A 21,966-nucleotide genomic window follows, 5' to 3' on the forward strand; every position below is an offset into this window, starting at 1 on the left:
AGTTTGTTACTTGCTTATTAAGAAAGGTTCAATCTTTAAATTTTAAAATCATATCTTTTTGTTTCTTGTTAGTCAAGTAATCAACTTTAATTTTCAAAAATCAAATCTTTTTAATTTCCTTTTTAAATCTTTTTCAAAATAAATGTCAATCACATCTTTTTCAAAATCAATTTCAAAATCTTTTCTAACCTCTTATCTTTTCAAATTGATTTTCAAATCTTTTTCAATTAACTACTTAACTTTTTGTTTGATTTTAAAGGTTTACTATTTCAATCATATCTTTTTCAAAACTACCTAACTAATTCTCTCTCTGATTTTCAAAAATCACCTTCCTCTTTTTCAAAATTCCTTTTTAATTAACTATTTGTTTTAAATTTTAATTTGATTTAATTTTATTTTCCTTTCTGAATTTTCGAATTTTAACTTTAATTTTAAATTAAAAACAAAAAATATTTTTCTTTTCTTTTCAATTATTTTCGAAAATTCTTCCCTCTCTCATCTCCTTTTAATTATTTATTTATTTACTAACACTTCTCTTCATCTCAAAATTCGAACCCTCTCTTCCTCTTGGTGTTCGAATTTTTCTTCTTCTATTCTTTTCTTCTTCTACTCACATAAAGGAATCTCTATACTGTGACATAGAGGATTCCTCTTCTTTTCTGTTCTCTTCTTTTTCACATGAGTAGGAACAAAGATAAGAACATTCTTGTTGAAGCTGATCCGGAACCTGAAAGGACTCTGAAGAGAAAGCTAAGAGAAGTTAAAACACAACACTCTGAAGAGGACTTTACTGAAATTTTCGAAAAAGAAGTTGAGATGGCCGAAACCAATAATAATGGTGGAGGTACAAGGAAGATGCTTGGTGACTTTACTGCACCAAATTCCAACTTGCATGGAAGAAGCATCTCAATCGCTGCCATTGGAGCAAACAATTTTGAGCTAAAGTCTCAATTAGTTTCTCTTATGCAACAGAATTGCAAGTTTCATAGACTTCCATCAGAAGATCCTTTTCAGTTCTTAACTGAGTTCTTGCAGATCTGTGATACTGTTAAAGACCAATGGGTTTGACTCCGAGGTCTACAGGCTTATTCTTTTTCCGTTTGCTGTAAGAGACAGAGCTAGAATATGGTTGGACTCTCAACCTAAAGATAGCCTGAACTCTTGGGATAAGCTGGTCACGGCTTTCTTAGCCAAGTTCTTTCCTCCTCAAAAGCTTAGCAAGCTTAGAGTGGATTTTCAAACCTTCAAACAGAAAGAAGGTGAATCCCTCTATGAAGCTTGGGAGAGATATAAGCAACTGACCAAAAAGTGTCCTTCTGACATACTTTCAGAATGGACCATCCTGGATATATTCTATGATGATCTATCTGAATTATCAAAGATGTCATTGGACCATTCTACAGGTGGATCCATTCACCTAAAGAAAACGCCTGCAGAAGCTCAAGAACTCATTGACATGGTTGCAAATAATCAGTTCATGTACACTTCTGAAAGGAATCCTGTGAGTAATGGGACGCCTCAGAAGAAGGGAGTTCTTGAAATTGATACTCTGAATGCCATATTGGCTCAGAATAAAATATTGACTCAGCAAGTCAATATGATTTCTCAGAGTCTGAATGGATTGCAAGCTGCATCCAACAGTACTCAAGAGGCATCTTCTGAAGAAGAAGCTTATGATCCTGAGAACCCTATGGAAATACCTATAATCCCTCATGGAGAAATCATCTAAATTTCTCATGGAAAGATCAAAAAAAGCCTCAACAAGGCTTTAATAATGGTGGAAGAAACAGGTTTAGCAATAGCAAGCCTTTTCCATCATCCACTCAGCAACAAACAGAGAATTTTGAGCAGAATCCATCTAGCTTAGCAAATATAGTCTCTGATCTATCTAAGGCCACTTTAAGTTTCATGAATGAAACAAGGTCTTTCATTAGAAATTTGGAGGCACAAGTGGGCCAGCTGAGTAAAAGGGTCACTGAAACTCCTCCTAGTACTCTCCCAAGCAATACAGAAGAGAATCCAAAAAGAGAGTGCAAGGCCATTACCTTACTTGGTGTGGCCGAACCCAAAATGGAGGAGGAGGACGTGAATCCTAGTGAGGAAGACCTCCTGGGACGCTCAGTGACCAATAAGGAGTTTTCCTTTGAGGAACCAAAGGAATCTGAGGCTCATCTAGAGACCATAGAGATTCCATTGAACCTCCTTCTGCCCTTCATGAGCTCTGATGAGTATTCATCCTCTGAAGAGGATGAAGACATTACTGAAGAGCAAGTTGCTAAGTACCTTGGTGCAATCTTGAAGCTGAATGCCAAATTATTTGGTAATGAGACTTGGGAAGATGAACCTCCCTTGCTCACCAATGAACTAAATGCATTGGATAGGCAGAAATTACCTCAAAAGAAACAGGATCCTGGTAAATTCCTAATTTCCTGTAACATAGGTACCATGACCTTTGAGAAGGCTCTGTGTGACCTGGGGTCAGGAATAAACTTAATGCCACTCTCTGTAATGGAGAAACTAGGGATCTTTGAGGTGCAAGCTGCCAGAATCTCATTAGAGATGGCAGACAACTCAAGAAAACAGGCTTATGGGTAAGTAGAGGACGTGTTAGTAAAGGTTGAAGGCTTTTACATCCTTGCTGATTTCATAATCCTAGACACTGGGAAGGATGAGGATGAATCCATCATCCTTGGAATACCCTTCCTAGCCACAGCAAGAGCTGTGATTGATGTGGACAGAGGAGAATTGGTCATTCAACTGAATGAGGACAACCTTGTGTTTAAAACTCAAGGATCTCCTTCTGTAACCATGGAGAGGAAGCATGAAAAGCTTCTCTCACTGCAGAGTCAACCAAAACCCCCACAGTCAAACTCTAAGTTTGGTGTTGAACCCCCACATTCAAACTCTAAGTTTGGTGTTGGGAGGTTCCAACAATGCTCTGAACATCTGTGAGGCTCCATGGGAGCTCACTGTCAAGCTATTGACATTAAAGAAGCGCTTGTTGGGAGGAAACCCAATGTTATTTAATTATATCTATTTTATTTTCTATTATTATTTTATGTTTTTTTAGGTTGATGATCATGTGGAGTCACAAAAACTACTGAAAAATAAAAAACAGAATGAAAAACAGCTTTAAAAACAGCTCACCTTGGAGGAAGAACTTACTGGCGTTTAAACGCCAGTAAGAAGCATCAAACTGGCGTTTAACGCCAGAAAGAAGCATCAAGCTGGCGTTAAACGCCAGAAACAAGCACCAAACTGGCGTTTAACGACAGAACAGAGCATGGAAGTGGCGTTAAACGCCAGAAACAGGCTACATTTGGGCGTTTAACACCAAAAACAAGCAGCAAGCTGACGTTAACGCCAGACATGCATGCTAAAGGCATTTTACACGCCTAATTGGAGCAGCGATGTTAAGTCCTTGACCCCACTGGATCTGTGGACCCCACAAGATCCCCTCAGGATCTATGGACCCCACAGGATCCCCACCTCTTCTTCTCTCCTCTTTACACCTTTTCATAACTCTCTTCCACAAATACCCTTCACCAATCACCTCAATCACTCTTCCCCATCACCTCTTCACCATTCACATCCATCCTCTCTTCCCCAAAAAAACCCACCTACCTCCAAAATTCAAATTCTTTTCCCTCCCAAATCCAACCCTAATGGCCGAACCCTAAACCCCCACTCCTATATAAACCCTTCATTCATTCTTCATTTTCACACAACACAACCCTCTCTTCTTCCCCTTGGCTGAATACACACCTCTCTCCCTCTCCTCCATTTTTCTTCTTTTTCTCCTTCTTTCTTTCTTCTTTTGCTCGGGGACGAGCAAATATTTTAAGTTTGGTGTGGTAAAAGCATAGCTTTTTGTTTTTCTATAACCATCAATGGCACCTAAGACCAGAGAAACCTCAAGAAAGAGGAAAGGGAAGGCAATTGCTTCCACCTCTGAGTCATGAGAGATGGAGAGATTCATCTCAAAGGTCCATCAAGACCACTTCTATGAAGTTGTGGCCAAGAAGAAAGCGATTCCCGAGGTTCCTTTCAAGCTCAAAAAGAATGAGTATCCGGAGATCCGACATGAGATCCGAAGAAGAGGTTGGGAAGTTCTCACCAACCCCATTCAACAAGTCGGGATCTTAATGGTTCAAGAGTTCTATGCAAATGCATGGATCACTAGGAACCATGATCAAAGTGTGAACCCGAATCCAAAGCATTGGCTTACCATGGGGAAATACTTAGATTTCAGTCCGGAAAATGTAAGGCTGGCGTTCAACTTGCCAATGATGGAAGAAAACGCACGCCCCTACACTAGAAAGGTCAACTTTGATCAACGGTTGGACCAAGTCCTCATGGACATATGTGTGGAAGGAGCTCAATGGAAAGTTGACTCAAGAGGCAAGCCGGTTCAATTGAGAAGACTGGACCTTAAGCCTGTAGCTAGAGGATGGTTGGAGTTCATTCAACGCTCAATTATTCCTACTAGCAACTGGTCTGAAGTTACTATAGACCGGGCCATCATGATCCATAGTATCATGATGGGGGAGGAAGTGGAAGTTCATGAGATTATACCTCAAGAACTCTACAAGGTGGCTGACAAGTCCTCCACTTTGGCAATGTTAGTCTTTCCTCACCTCATTTGTCACCTCTGCAATTCTGCTGGAATTGACATAGAGGGAGACATCCTCATTGAAGAGGACAAGCCCATCACTAAGAAAAGGATGGAGCAAACAAGAGATCATGGACCTCAACAAGAGCATGAGGAATTCTCTCACCAAGAAATTCCTGAGATACCTCAAGGGATACATTTTCCTCCACATAACTATTGGGAGCAACTAAGGATAGAAGCACCAAAATCACTAGGGATGAAGCAACAAAGACAAGGAAGAGACATAGAGGAGCTCAAGAGCACCATTGGTTCTTCAAGAAAAGGAAGACGCCACCCTCACTAAGGTGGACCCATTCCTTAATCTCATTGTTCTTATTTTCCTGTTTTTCGTTTACTATGCTTTATGTTTATGTTTGTGTCTTATTACATGATCATTAGTATTTAAGTGTCTATGCCTTAAAGTTATGAATGTCCTATAAATCCATCACCTCTCTTAAATGAAAAATGTTCTAAAAACAAAAGAACAAGAAGTACATGGTTTCGAATTCATCTTTGAAACTAGTTTAATTATTTTGATATGGTGACAATACTTTTTGATTTCTGAATGAATGCTTGAACAGTGCATATGTCTTTTGATATTGTGGTTTATGAATGTTAAATATGTTGGCTCTTGAAAGAATGATGAAAAAGGAGAAATGTTATTGATAATCTGAAAAATCATAAAAATGATTCTTGAAGCAAGAAAAAGCAGTGAATACAAAAGATTGCGAAAAAAAAGAGAAGAGAAAAGAAAAAAATGGCGAAAAAAAAAGAGAGAAAGAAAAAGCCAAAATCTCTTTAAACCAAAAGGCAAGAGAAAAAAGCCAATAGCCCTTAAAACCAAAAGGCAAGGGTAATAAAAAGGATCCAAGGCTTTGAGCATCAGTGGATAGGAGGGCCTAAAGGAATAAAATCCTGGCCTAAGCGGCTAAACCAAGCTGTCCCTAACCATGTGCTTGTGGCGTGAAGGTGTCAAGTGAAAACTTGAGACTGAGCGGTTAAAGTCAAGGTCAAAGCAAAAAAAAGAGTGTGCTTAAGAACTTTGGACACCTTTAATTGGGGATTCTAGCAAAGCTGAGTCACAATCTGAAAAGGTTCACCCAGTTATGTGTCTGTGGCATTTATGTATCCGGTGGTAATACTGGAAAACAAAGTGCTTAGGGCCACGGCCAAGACTCATAAAGTAGCTGTGTTCAAGAATCAACATACTAAACTAGGAGAATCAATAACACTATCTAAAATCTAAGTCCCTATAGATGCCAATCATTCTGAACTTCAATGGATAAAGTGAGATGCCAAAACTATTCAAGAGGCAAAGAGCTACTAGTCCCGCTCATCTGATTGGAGCTAAGTTTCATTGATATTTTAGAATTTATAGTATATTCTCTTCTTTTTATCCGATTTGATTTTCAGTTGCTTGGGGACAAGCAACAATTTAAGTTTTGTGTTGTGATGAGCGGATAATTTATACGCTTTTTAGCATTATTTTTACATAGTTTTTAGTATGATTTAGTTAGTTTTTAATATATTTTTATTAGTTTTTAAATAAAAATTACGTTTCTTGAATTTACTATGAGTTTGTGTGTTTTTCTGTGATTTCAAGTATTTTCTGGCTAAAATTGAGGGACTTGAGCAAAAATCAGATTCAGAGGTTGAAGAAGGACTGCAGATGCTGTTGGATTCTGACCTCCCTGCACTCAAAGTAGATTTTCTGGAGATACAGAACTCCAAATGGCACGCCCTCAATTGCGTTGGAAATTAGACATCCAGGGCTTTCCAGCAATATATAATAGTCCATACTTTGCCCAAGTTTAGATGACGCAAACTGGCGTTCAACGCCAGCTTTCTGCTCTATTCTGGAGTTAAACGCCAGAAACAGGTTGCAAAGTGGAGTTAAACGCCAGAAACAGGTTACAAACTGGCGTTCAACTCCAAGAGAAGCCTCTACACGTGTAAAGCTCAATGCTCAGCCCAAGCACACACCAAGTGGGCCCCAGAAGTAGATTTCTGCATCATTTACTCATTTATGTAAACCCTAGTAATTAGTCTGATATAAATAGGACCTTTTACTATTGTATTAGACATCTTTGATCAGTTTTATGCTATCTTAGACTTTTATGGGCGCTGACCATTCGGCCATGCCTGGACCATTATCACTTATGTATTTTCAACGGTAGAGTTTCTACACACCATAGATTAAGGTGTGGAGCTCTGCTGTTCCTCATGAATTAATGCGAAGTACTATTGTTTTTCTATTCAATTCAAGCCTATTTCTTATCTAAGATATACACGTGTTCTTCAACTTGAAGAAGGTGATGATCTGTGACACTCATCATCATTCTCACCTATGAACGCGTGCCTGACAACCACTTCCGTTCTACTTGCGATAGCTTGAGTGCGTATCTCTTAGCCTCCTGGTTCATGCCGCATGGTTGCCTCGCCTGACAACCGAGCCCTCCATTCCATGAGATCAGAGTCTTCATGGTATAGGTTAGAATTATTGACGGCCATTCTTGAGATCCGAAAAGTCTAAACCTTGTCTGTGGTATTCCGAGTAGGATCGGGGAAGGGATGGCTGTGACGAGCTTCAAACTCGCGAGTGCTGGGCATAGTGACAGACACAAAAGGATTACTGAATCCTATTCCAGTATGATCGAGAACCGACAGATGAATAGCCGTGCTGTGACAGCGCATTTTGGACCATTTTCACTGAGAGGATGGGATGTAGCCATTGACGACGGTGATGCCCTACATAACGCTTGCCATGGAAAGGAGTATGAAGGATTGGATGAAGACAATAGGAAAGTAGAGAATCAGAAGGAACAAAGCATCTCCATACGCTTATCTGAAATTCTCAACAATGAATTACATAAGTACCTCTATCCTGTATTTTATTCATATTTTTATTATCAATTCACCATAACCATTTGAATCCGCCTGACTGAGATTTACAAGGTGACCATAGCTTGCTTCAAGCCGACAATCTCCGTGGGATCGACCCTTACTCACGTAAGGTTTATTACTAGGACGACCCAGTGCACTTGCTGGTTAGTTGTGCGAAGTTGTGACAAAGTGTGTGAATTACATTTCGAGCACCAAGTTTTTGGCGCCGTTGTTAAGGATCATAATTTCGTGCACCAGGCACTAACCTTAAAGGTTTAGGCCCAAAGTGGACCAAACAAACTGAAAATGCTACACGGTTGGACCAGGCCAAAGTGGGCCCAAGGCCAACATATAAAAGCACATTCTGATGAGCTTTAAGCTCATTTTCAGCACACACACAAAGAGAGGGGCGCTAGTTTTGAGAGAAGAGAGGAGGAAGAAGAGCACTATTCATCTCCTCCTTCTTTTGACAATATCTTGAGCTACGGAGCTCCGATTGACGAGCTGTTTGCGGCCACGTGAAGTTCTCATCGAGCTCTTTGTTTCTATATAAGAAAATCTGGTAAGAACTCGAAGCTCACACTCCAATTTCCTGCCCTAGTTTCTGTGCATTTTTTGTTATGGTTTTTTAGTAGATTTTGTGGTTTTGGTTGTTTTGGTGATCTCTAGTAGTGGGTAATTATTTGGAATTGCCCCAATCCTCTTTGGACAAGGAAAAGTTTCTCATAAACCCTTGTAGTGTTGTATGTTATGGTTTTTAGGTTTTGATTTTAGTGATATATGTGTTGTTAGTTTGAGCTTTGGTGCTTTTTGGAGTTATCTTGGCTTTTTGGTGGTTTCGTGCGTGGAGGATAATCAGCCAAGGTATGGTTTCGGTTTTCTTTATGTAATATGTAATATTTCTGGACACTTAGGCTAGTTGACCTTAAGATAGGATTGAATGTTTGGGTGTATGTTTAATTGTATGTAAATTTGATATTCGATGATAAGTTGTATGGAGGTGGATGAAGAATGTTGTGATTTATTTGTTGTTAATGAGTGATTGATGATATTAATGATGAATGGGAGGTTGATAAGGGGTATGAGGGTTATTGGTGTTAATGATATATTATTATGTTGGTTGATGTTGATGAGTGTGTATGTTGATTGTGGTAATATGAATATTGATAATGATTACTAATATTGAGGTTAATTGATGAGGAGTATGAATGTTGATTTTGTTGACTTTTGTTGGAGGATGTGAGTTTTATGAGGATAATATGAGGAATAAACATTTAGATAGATTTGGTTAATGTTAGACATTGTTTAGTGATGGTTATTGAAATTGATGAGGATTTATACTGGTTGTTGATGTTGTTGTTGGTTGATGATGATTATGAGTGTTTATGATGGTTTTAGATGTTGATGATTAAGGGTTTTGATGGTGTTGAATGGTGTAATTGGAATATTATGGATGGTTGAGTTGGGAGAGGAATGGTATGGACTTTTATGTTATTTTGGTATTGTTTGGATTGTGATTAGTTTGGTTTTGAATTGGGAGTTTTGGTAAAATATAGGTTTTGAGACTTTTGGTAAAAACATATTTTTGGTGAACTTTGATAGATTATAACTTGAGCCTCAGTTTTCAAAATTTGTTGAAATTTGCTTTAAATTAAAGTTCATTGAAAAATCTTTAAATGGATATAAAGTTTGTAGGAAATGAATTTTTGTAGAGGAAGTTTGGATCATTCAAAGTTTGGTGTCGAAATCTGAATTTTGTGCATCCTGCAGAATTTGTGATTTCTGGTTTGTAGGCGCACGCACAACCTTGTGTGCATGCACAACCTTGTGTGCATGCACACCCATGTGAGTTTTTGAACCTGTGCGTACGCACAGCCTTGTGCACACACACACACATAGGGGAAGGCTTGCTGTTAAGAGCGCTAGCACGACCTGTGCGCACACATAACCAGCGAAGTTTTGCAAGCTGTGCGCATGCACACGTTGGAAGGTGCACTCTGTTGAGGGCATTCGCACGCCTTGTTCGAGCGAACAGAGTTAGAAAATTTTACACTTGTGCGTATGTACACCTCAATGTGTACGCACACATCTTAAAAATCTCTTGGGCGTACGCACGCACACCCTTGTGCGTACACACATGCCCTGTTTTTCAACTAAAATTTTGTTTTTAACTGTTCCACCTTCCCAATAGGGTTGTAAACTTCTGTGACACCTATTTAAGACATTTTGGCTTATTTTTTAATGTTAAACATATAGAAGGTCTTGGGTGGAATTATCTGGGTATTACCTTGAAATGTTAGAGAACGGAAGTTTAGGTTTCTGGTGTATTGAGGATGAGTTTGGTTGAGAGAGAAGGAAGAGTAGTGAACTTGGTGATTGCTGACAACGAATTGAGAAACTGGTGAACTAATGAGTTTGGAATGGGAATTATGAATTGATGATGGGTGTAATGAGTTGAGGACTCAAAAAGGAATGATGATCTTGATGAATGTTGAGAGTGTACCAGGCACTATATCCTTGGGTTAAGCGTGGTGGTAACTCAAAGAGGAATGATGATCTTGTTGAATATTGAGAATGTGCCAGGCACTATATTCTTGGGTTAAGTATGATAGTGTGCAGGGTATTATGTCCCTGGAATTGAATTATGTTTGATAATCTTTTCTGTTGCAAGAGTGTGTCAGGCACTATACCCTTGGGTTGCGCATGCGAGTGTGCCCGGCACTATATCCGTGGACGTGGCAGAAAAGCTACATCTGGAAGGATGTGTTGGATTGGCATTTATAGACCGACAAGTGATATCACGAGCCAATAGGACAGGCATTCATCGTATGCATCTCTTATATGTTTGTTTGCTTTGATTACTTGAGTTTGCCTACTTGTATAATATGTCTACTTGCTTCTTGAATTACTTGTTATATATGAATACTATCTATGTTTTACTTGCGTGCATTATCTGTGATTGTCTGGTGCTGAGGATGATAGGTAGGCGGTGGCGATGGGGTCGCATGGAGGGTAGGTTGGCGAATGTTGTGGGATACAGCGGTGTGGTTTAGTATTAGTTAGAAATTTCCTAAGTTTAGATAACCCTGTTTACAGTTTAGGGTTTAAGTTATTTATTTTGTTATGGCTTGGATATTCTGTATCGATGTGAAGTTCTAAGATTGCCTTCGGCGTCTCGGAACCTTATATATTATATTATTGGGCACTGTTACCATACTAAGAACCTCTGGTTCTCATACCATATTCTGTTGTTATTTTTCATATGCAAGTCGCAACCCACCTCGGTGAGTTGCTTGACGGTGATAGAACAGATGATCTTTATCATGTTTTGGAGTCCTTTGATTTATTTTCATTAGTACTCTCACTTTTGTATTTAGTTTGCCTTAGAGGCTTACTTTGAGAGAGAGATACTGTATAAGCTGTTTTACTTTCAAAATTCTGTATGTCTGTATTTAATTAGTCGGCCTAAACTCCGCAGGCTTAGACTAGTATCATATGATTATTATACTCTTATATAACTACATATATCTTGCTATCTCACATAGTGGATCTTGTCTTTTACGCTTGTAGTTTCGTGTGAACGTTCGTTCTTTGTAATTCCGTATTTGAGCTTATTTTCTTCATCGGACTTCTAGAATTATTACTCTTTCTATATATATATTTATGTATAAGTCATAGATTTATCATAACCTTTGATTAACCTTTGCTTTATAGCATGAGGTAAGGCTTAAGGTAATTAGGGTGTTACACTTAACCTATTATCTACCTTTCCAAACCTCTTTGACACCTGTTTAGGGTTCGTTAGTGAGTTTTTAAAACTTTGGAACAAGTGTGAACATGTTGAGTTAGTTGAGTAATTATTGAGAAGGAATTTCGAAGAGGATAACTAAGTTAATGAGGTATTGGTAACACTGAATGAGTAGTGATTGATAAAGATGATGATAATAATGATGAATTATAATTGAATGAGACATAAGTTGATGAGAGGTGTGATGAGAATGACTATGACATTATGAGATGTTGATGAATGAGTTTAATTAAGATATGATGAAAATGATTATGATAATGAGAGGTGAGGATGATTAACGATGAACACGTCTATGAATTCTCTTTGGTTGCAATTGGTGACATGGCACATTTTCTCTCTAATGGTGACAAGGCACATATTCCCTCTAATGGTGACAGGGGATTCTTCCTCTAACGGTCTGCCAATGTGCTGAGATAAGTGAGCACAACAGAGAGACAATGTTCGGGGTAGCTACCGGACATGTCAGGTTTGGTTATATAACCGACATATGAGACTCATCAGTCATAGGATAGGCATACATCATATGCATTTGTATATTTTTCTTGAGTGTGCATTGATTCGATTTGCCTAACTGCTTAGTTATTTTCATCTACTACTTGCTTTACTTGCTATATCTGTACCTTATTGTGTTTTCTTTGTTTGATTTGTATGTGTATGTACTTGAGAGACCCCTCATTCGATGGAGGCATGATGAGGGTTGTTTCACCCGGTGATTATAACACCCTAATTAGCTAAAGCCTTACCTCGCGTCGTAAAGCAAAGGTTAATCAAAGGTTACGACAATTTTAAGCTTTTACATATATTATATAGAAGGAATTGATAATATCTAGAAGCCCGATGAAGAATATAGCTCAAAAACAGGATTTGAAAAGTGTAAAATGTACTAGCGAAGCTACTAACTTAAAGCACATGAAACAGACGTATATAACAAAATATAGTAGTATAATATCATAAGAATCTAGCCACGGCTCGCAGAGTTTAAGCCGGCTAGCCATATACAGACCATATGTGAAACCAGACAGTAACAACAGCTTATACAAGTTTTGTTCTCTCAATACAAGCCTCTAGACCAAAACAAAATACAAATGTGAGAGACATATATATACTAAATAAACAAAAGGACTTCAAAGGTATCCAGATCCTCCGCTCCTGTCACCAATATAACATCTCACCGGGGTGGGTTGCGACCTGCATCTGAAAAACATAACAGAAATATGGTATGAGAACTGGAGGTTCTCAGTATGGTAACAGTGCCCAATGATGTAGGATATAAGACCCCGGGACGCCAAAGGCAATCCTAGACTCTATATCCATCACAAGATTCAAGCTTAAAGCATTTCTAAAACAAATACGCATAATATGTAAAACCTCAACAAAACTTAAGCCATAGCACCACCAAAGGGTAATCTATCTTAGGGGATTTCTACTCTAATCAAACACCGCTGTCCCACAGCCTTCACCAACCGATCCGCCATGCGATCCCATCACCACCGCCTTCCGAACCTCCTCAATCCTAGTAAAAGCACAAGTATATACAATATAAGTAAAACACAAGTAGAAGCATATATAGCAATTAGACATGTTATACAGATAGGGAAAACAATATCAAGTCGGCAAAGCATACAAACAGGTAGAAAATGCATATGATGAATGTATGCCCTACTGGATGTGATATCACATTGTCGGTTCAACTACCAACCCGACATATTTCCATGGAGATGTTGCCCTTCGAAATTATGGTGTGGGAACCCCCGAGATATAGTGCTCGGATCACTATCCAGGGTTTTGTGCCTGTACGCTCTGATGATCCGAAGGGATGTGAGTGGGAGCTATTGCTACTGACCCCACATCTAAGCGCAAGTGTGACGAACCACCACCCTTATGCCGCCGCCGCTACCTCGACAGACGAGATCCAACCTCGGCCCCTGCCGGGTGCATAGCATCTCATAATCTCAATGAAAAAGTAGTGCAGTGGTTTTCAAAAATATTTTCAGTACAAGATGGATCCATCACTTTATTCAGAGTCCTCGACTCTATTCAACCACTGTTCATTCACATTTCAGTTCCTTGATTTTCGCATCTCATTCATCAACCATTCATCACACATCATCAACCCTTCCCCAATACAACAGAAACCTAGTACTCAGTTTGCTAACTTTTTCCAAATAATAACGTCTAAAACCCTTAAATCTTTTCCCATGTTTGAGTATTCAAAAATATGCCCAAAAGTCTAAAAAAAAGTGACATGGAAGCTTAAAACCTCGTCGGGAAGGTGAAATAGTTGAAAACAAAGCAAAATTTGAGAAACAGGGCGTGTGCGTACGCACAGGGGTGTGCGTACGCACAGGTGTCAAAACTCAAAATGGTCTGTTCACTCGCACAACCTGTGCCAGCGCTCCCAACAGATTGGCCTTCCCAACGTGTGCATGCGCACAGGTCTGTGCGTACGCACATGTTGCAATTTCCCATTGGTGTGCGCGCACACAAGTTGTGCCAGCGCTGCAAGCAGAGTGTCTGCCTCTGCGTGTGCGGACACACAGGTCTATATGTACGCACAGGTCATAATTTTCGTAGAGTGTGCGTGCGCACAAGGCTGTGCGTGCGCACACACCAGAAAACTCAGAATTCTGTAACTTTGCAGAATTTTCAAATTTTCAACACCAACTTTGAATGATCATAACTTCCTCCACAAAATTTCAAATTTTGCAAACTTTATATCAATTTAAAGGGTTTTCAAAGGTCTTCAATTCTAAGCAAATTTCAACCAATTTTGAAAATTGAGGCAAAAGTTATGATCAGACAAAGTTTACCAAAATTTAACTTTTTCCCAAAATCATAATTTCCACAATTCCTTTATAAAACATAAGCAAAACCAAACCAAACCATTCCAAACTCCACTTTTCATCAAAATCAACCCTCTATGTCATACTACCCCAAAATTACCACATTTTTCTTCACCTTTCCTCATCCACACATCAACATCAATATATCTCATATATCAAACTTCATTAACAATTTTCCATCTACATTACCAATCGATCAACACCAATATCACATTTATCAACATAATCTACTACTCAACTTCACAAGTCATTCATCCTCATCATATCACTATTAATCATCAATATCAACTCAAAAATCATCATTTCATCAAACATCATCATACAATAACATCCAACAACTCATCAACCATTCAAATCCAATCCTATCCTATGGGTTACTAGTCTAAGTGTCCATGAATATTATATACTACATAGAGAAAATCGAAACCATACCTTGGCCGATTCCCTTTATGAACCAAATAAGCTTTCAACCAAAATCCAACCACCAATGTAGCTCCAACAAGCAGCAACAAGCTCCAAACTCACAATAATCAAGCTATATACATATGAATCACCAAAAATCAACATAGGGCTCATCATAAATCAAAAGTTCACAAGAGATCAAAGCCTTTTACCTTTCACAACAGATTTGGATGTCAAAACCCAAAGCTAAGCAAGGATTAGAGTGAACCTAAATACCAAGAATCACAAAAAACTCATTTAACCCACAGCCCTAATAAACCGAAATTTTCAAGGAAGAACTGGGAAGATTTTGAATTTTTCTTACCAGTTTCTTACATGGGTTTTGTAGAGCTCTTCGTAAGGAATGCGTAGCTGCTGACGACACGCAAATCGGAGCACCGTAGCTCAAGATATGAGCTTGGGAAGGAGATGATGAATAGTGCTCTAGGGTTTCTCTTCTTCTTCTCTTCCCAACTGTGTGAGTGTGTTTATTGAGTGTTATGAGTGTTTGGGTTCATTAATGAACCCTTATATATGTTGGACTTGGGCCCAACTTGGGCCTGGTTCAATCCGTTAGCATTTTTAGCCCGTTTGGCCCAACTTCGGGCCAAACCCTTAAAATTAATGCCCGATTTTTCATTTCTAATATTTTTCTAAGGTTTTTGACTGTTTCAACTTTTCCTGCGCAGCACCAGGCAGACTTCAACCGGTTCAACTGCCAGTTCGTGGTTTTTCACTGTTTTTCGCAGAAAACATATTTTCTGACTCGAAAAGACCCATTGAGTCCAAAAATGATGTTTAAAACCTCAAATTCTCACTAAAATTTTTGGAATCAAATTTGGGTAATTTAACCACTTAATTAACCGGTTCGATTAATTGCGGTTCTTACAATGATTAGGAGGTTTGAGGAGACAGAAAGTGAAGTGTTAGGTTAGAATTAGAATTCCCTCAAACTCAAAACAAAACCCTTTTCTTAATAAATCGAACTCAAATCATAATTCTTTTCTTAATAAATGAAACTCAAAACAAAACCCTTTTATCAATAAATTAAACTCAAAATATAATGCTTTTCTTAATAAATCAAACTCAAAATGTAATTCCTTTATTAATAAATAAAACTCAAAACATAATTCTTTTCTTAATAAATCGAACTGAAAACATGACTCTTTCTGTAAAAATCAAAATCAAATAATATGATTCTTGAATCAAATTTTCTTTTAAATAACGCTTCAAACAAAGTCTCAGAATTTTATAAAAATTTTAGCAACATCTCCTCTAAAATCTGGACTTTGCCACTCTTCAAGGATCCCAACAACCAAACCAAACACTTCTCGATTATTCAAATCATTTCCAATAAATCATTATCTCAACAACTCCAACTCAACTCAAGAAAATTAACAAAAATCCAGAATTTGAAAAACTAATACAGTGAATCACAATAATTCAATCTCGATTATCAATACGCATTCTAACGTTCAATAATCATTATATCACAATTCAGAAACCAATTTAATCAATCAATAAATCAATCATTTATCCAAAATAACTCAGTTCAATCCATAAGACTCACATAATGCCCAAAAATATATTATTTGCTTCAATATCGATTTATAACAATTCTTGAGAATAAAATAAGTTTAAGAAAAGTGTCCCTACCTCAATCGCGACTTAACTACGCGACACAAAACTCCTTTTTCTCCTGGCCCACAAGCGGCAGCTTCAATCGCAACTTGCAATAACTGGGACTCGATCCTATATTACCAAAACCTCAAAATCTCTAACCAAACATAACAGAATACTGATTTTTAAAAGTTTTGAGATGAAAATGCTTATTGTAACAAAGGAAGAATGAGTAAACCGAGCAGCAACAACCCCGGCAGTAGTTCCGGCGACAGCAGCGCTATACCCAATTACCAAAAACTCTGGCAGTGGCGACAACAGAGGAGTGGCGATGTCAGTGTGGCTTCCCGATGGCCAGCAACACAGCGGTGCAGCCTCCAGCAGCTCGACGGGATCATTCTTTCTCACGGTTCTGATTCTCCGATGGCGACGTGATGTCTCTTGGCTTCGGTGGCAGCAAAACAATGAGGATGAGCTCCTCTAGCTCGCGCGCAGCAGCGCCATTGAAGAACGTGGCAGCGGCAGCGGCCAAACGCGAATGGCGACATAGCTAACCGCAACCCTCTCTTCCTCACATGTCGTCTTCCCTCTCGGTGACCATGACGACGGCGACGCCTCGACAGCTTCTTTTCCTTTCTCATGCGATGACGACGATAGCTCCACGAAACGGTGACGATGGCGAAATAGAACGCGACGAACGGTGGTGGCGGCACCCTTCCGTTGCCGGCACGCTCATCTTCGCCTCCATTTCTCTCTCTCACTGTTGTGTGTGTGTGAGTGCTCTCCGTGTATGTATTAGTGAGCTAAGTGTGTGTGTGAGGCAAGGTGAGGGATGGGTGTGGCGCTAGGTTAGATGGAGTGGGTGAGGGGGGTGTATTGGAGTTAGGGTTTTAATTTAAGAAAAAGAGTAAGGGTATGTTGGTAAGTTTAAACAAAAATAGAGATAATATAGTAATTAAAAACTAATTTTAATCCAATAATAATTATATATAAAAACACTATTTGTTCATCAATTTACAAATTATTTTTAAATAAATATTCTAATTCAAGAATTAGAGATAATATAATTAATTTTTTTATTCATAAAGAATAAAGTATTAAATTCCAAAATCTTAATTATTTAAATCAATTCATATAATATTCTTATTAGTTTACAATTACTAAACTTTATAATTTAAATATTGAAATTATCCAATAATTATAAAATTAGATAAAAATTCTAATTTTTTTTTATCAAAACTTGATTTAATTAGCTTTAATAAATTAATTTCTGAAATTAAGGTATTTAATGAGTAAATATATTAAAATTGACTCATTATAAAAATTTTCAAAAGTTCTGGGTCTTACATTACCAAGAAATATTAATCAATCTAATAGCTTTTGTAATGACATAAGTCTATAAGTTTAAAAACTTGAAAATCATGTCATAAAATATGATATTTTAATATGTAACAACGTTGATCATATTATTTTGGCTTCAAGAATAAATACGATACCAATAAATAAAATTGTCCCAGATAAATTTCAATAAAGACAAATTTTCATAAGCTAAGTATTGCTAGCAATGAGAAATTATTCTATTTTAAAAACAAATACAATTTCTTTTTATGGATTTCCTATCTCAGTAGGTTGAAAATTAATCCACCACGTATTAATACTCCATTTATTAAGAGTCTGTCGATCACTAGCCAATAAATTGCTACGCACAAGATAAGATTCGAATTCTAAATACTTTCTTAAGCAAACGAGTGAAAAGACTACTCAACCAATCCAAATTGATTAAGACAAATATTAATTATTTTTAAGTTCTAAAATATTTATAACAATAATTATTATATATTTTTTGTTTAATTTTTTAATAAAAAATTTTATATAATTTTATGTATTATCCCGTGCAGGACACAGAAACATACACGAATAATAATAATAACAAAGAAGTTAGATAGATAAATAGAAGTACAAAATGTTTTATTATTTTAGCTAATTTTTACATATTTTTATTCAATTTATATTTGAGAATTAATCATCAAAATATATTTATAGCTTACTAGTAAAGATTAAAGTTGAGTAAAAAAATAAAAAATATAAACTTCAACTAAATAAATCATTTATAGAATAGTATCACATTGTTCTATTTTTTATTAAGTTGGTTTAATAAATAGGATTGTGCTAACATGTATCCTAAAAACACATTTTAAGAATATCATAAAAAATATTTTATTAAAAATAATTAAAAAGATAAACTTTTTATATTTCTAATGCAATATATTCATCAAAAACTTAAAAATTTTTATTATTATACTTTTAAAATATATCTTTAGGATATAACATATATAACTAAATTTATTTAATAAAATATTTTTTTACACAAAATTTAATAAAATAATTTTTAGATTTAATTATTTTATTAGTCCTTATAGTTTTACTAAATTTGTAGTTAGATTCTTATACTTGTTTTCTTTTGGATTAGATTTCTACAATGCTTTTAATTTTGTAATTAGATCCTTCCCAATATTAAGGATGTTAGAGTTAATTGGATATTTTTTTGTAAATTAAAAATATTTATAATTAAAAATCTAGATTAAAATTTTGACCACATATTTTTTGGAAAAAAATTTTTCATTAATTTTAACTTTTTGATATAAAAATGACTAAAATACAAAATTAAAAGTAGTATAAGAACCAATTAAAAAAATATAAAAATTTAATTGTAAATTTAGTAAAATTATAAGGACTAATAAAATAATTAAACCTAATTTTTATTTTAATACGGGGACAAACATAATTATAAGGACAAACATAATTAATACATACAAACGTATACTTTTTGTAAAGGAAAAGTCTAGGGGCCAGCAACTTTTGTATTTTCTGACCAGCATTTAACCATCAAAATAAAAGTGAGTGATCTCCCACCATTAAATGTAATCTCACACCAAGTTGGTAAGAGAAGAACGGTTCTGGAGAGAAAAATCGAGGGTACAGTGGCTCAAGTGGGGAGATAAAAATACAAAATTTTTTCACTCCAAGTATAAAGCAAGGAATAGAAGAAATAAGATTCACCACCTGGAAGATGAAGAGGGCAACATAGCAGAAGATACATAGGGAATTGCAAATATGGCTCAACACTATTTTACTAAACTCTTTACCTCAAGTAATCCGCGAGATCCAGCAGGGGAAATTGCGGGTATTCCAGGAAAAATTACTGCTGCCACTAATAGAACACTTGTCAGGCCTATCTCAGATGCTGAAATCAAGAATGCTACGTTCTCTATCAACCCGTTCTCTGCCCCGGGAGATGATGGATTCACAGCAAAATTTTTTCAATTTTTCTGGGAGATTATACAAAAGGATATGATGCTAGCAGTAAGAAGTTTCTTTTCGGGAGGTAAAATCCTAAAGGCATTCAATCATACTCATATTTGTCTTATTCCAAAGGTTGATAATGCTAGGTCTATGAATCAAATTCAACCTATAAGTCTTAGTAGCGTTTTCTACAAAATTATATCTAAGATACTAGTGCATAAATTGCAACTGGTCATGAATAGAGTGATAAGCGATTCTCAGAGTGCTTTTGTTAAAGGCAGACTAATCAGTGATAATGTCTTAACAGTGCATGAATTTATGCATTTCCTGAAAAATAAGACGTACGGCGAATGTGATTTTGCCCTGAAACTAGATATGAGTAAGGCCTACGACAGAGTGGAGTGGTCTTTCGTGTGGGCTGTGATGCAGAAATTGGGGTTTTGCGACAAATGGTTGACTTGGATCAAAGAATGTGTGATGACGGTCTCTTATTCTGTTACTGTAGATGGACAACCTCATGGATTTTTTAAACCATGTAGAGGGCTACGTCAAGGCGACCCTCTTTCCCCCTACCTTTTCTTATTTTGCGCAGAGGGTTTATCCCATCTGCTCCACAGAGGAGAACAGAGGCAGGAAATTACTGGGCTGAGACTCAATCACATATGTCCTAGAGTGAGTCACCTATTTTTTGCAGATGATTCGATTCTATTCAGCAAAGCTTCAGAAGAAGATTGCCAGAGTTTAATCCATATTTTACACACATATGAAGAAGTTAGTGGCCAAATAGTTAATCTAAACAAATCGTCGGTGTTTTTCAGCAAGAACACACCTATTCCACTACGAGATCACTTAGCCAACATCCTTCAAGTTCCTCATGTGGGCAATCAGAATAAGTACTTAGGCTTGCCATCGGTGATTCAGAGATCTAAAAGGACGACTTTCAACTACATAAAAGATAAGGTTAACAAAAAGCTTCAACATTGGAAAAGGGGTTTCCTATCCACTAGTGGTAGAGAGACCCTTATTAAAGCAGTGGCATCGGCGGTTCCTATCTACACTCTAAGCTATTTTAAACTCCCAGAATCACTCTTGGAAGAACTACAAAAGGCTATGATACAGTTCTGGTGGGGTCAAAAAGCCTGTGAAAAGCGGATGCACTGGGTTGGTTGGCAGATTTCATGTAGGCCAAGGAGTCAGGGGGGGCTAAATTTCAAGGACCTCAAAGCCTTCAACCTTGCAATGCTAGCCAAGCAAGGCTGGCGACTCTTAACACGTCCAAACTCTCTGATTGCTAAAGTTTATAAGGCTAAATATTACAGATTCTCAACATTCCTAGAAGCGCAGGCAGGAAATAACCCATCTTGGGGTTGGAGAAGTGTGTTGGATGGTAGGAAAGTACTGGAGAAAGGTATTCTCTGGAAAGTAGGAAGGGGTCATCTGATCCGGATAAAAGAAGATTCATGGGTTAAGGACTTCCTAGCAATTTCTCCAATTACTAATACAGATTCAAGTTATACACTAGTTCGAGTCTCAGAATTAATCCTACCAACTCGACAGTGGAACCAAACAAAAATTAGACAGTTTTTCAGCTCAGACATCGCAGAATCAATTCTCAATACTACAATCCATGAAGGAGATGACTCAGTTACCTGGATGAAGGAGAAAAATGGTGGATATTCAGTGGCTTCTGGATACCGGTTGGCCTTCCAATTTTTTCATCCTCCAATTGACTTTCTTCCTGAAATCTGCAGAAATAAATCTGTTTGGTCAAGTATATGGAAGCTTAAAAATCAGCCAAAGGTTAAAAACTTCATATGGAAATTCATGCATGAAGGGCTATCTGTTCGGAGCAAGCTTCACTCCAGGATTCCGAACATAAATCCAAAATGCCCAAGGTGTGAGGAAGAAGAGGAATCAGTTACCCACTGTCTACTAACTTGTCCCGATTCCCTGGAAGCCTGGCAGAAAGCTCAAGTTCAAGTTCCAGAAGAGTTGAATGAGAGCTGGCGATGGTGGGTCAACACCATGGAGAAGGTGAAGAGCAATGCAGAGCCAAACGAGAAGCTCGAACTGGTGGCCAATCTACTCTGGCAACTTTGGAAAGCAAGAAATGAATTGGTATTTGAAGGAATTTGAAGATCACCATCTCTCAGTGTGGAGCTTGCACAGACAATGATAACTGAGAGAAAGAGGACGACCTAATTTGCCAATTGCCTTTTCCCCCAAAATTGTAATAGCCTTATTCTCAGTTAAACGCTGGTGGAACTATTCCAATCCCTTTTTGTCTGTTGTCCAAATTTGGACCTTTTCTCATCTTAATAAAATAACCTATCTTAGCCAAAAAAAAAATATAATCTCACACCATTAAAAATACTATTGATGACCAATTAATAGTTACAAAACACCAAAATTACTAG

At 37.2% G+C, this 21,966-nt stretch overlaps 1 non-coding gene across 1 annotated transcript; it reads right to left on the reverse strand.

Moving 5' to 3' along the window:
- Positions 1-1,219: 1,219 nt before the first annotated feature.
- LOC148563678 (small nucleolar RNA R71) lies at positions 1,220-1,323 on the reverse strand. The gene has a single exon (XR_015884310.1). It is a non-coding gene; the product is annotated as a small nucleolar RNA R71 (small nucleolar RNA).
- Between the last annotated feature and the right edge of the window lie 20,643 nt (positions 1,324-21,966).

This window comes from Arachis ipaensis, chromosome B5 (genome assembly GCF_059453495.1).
Source record: "Arachis ipaensis isolate K30076 ecotype BB chromosome B5, ASM5945349v1, whole genome shotgun sequence".
NCBI lineage: Eukaryota > Viridiplantae > Streptophyta > Magnoliopsida > Fabales > Fabaceae > Arachis > Arachis ipaensis.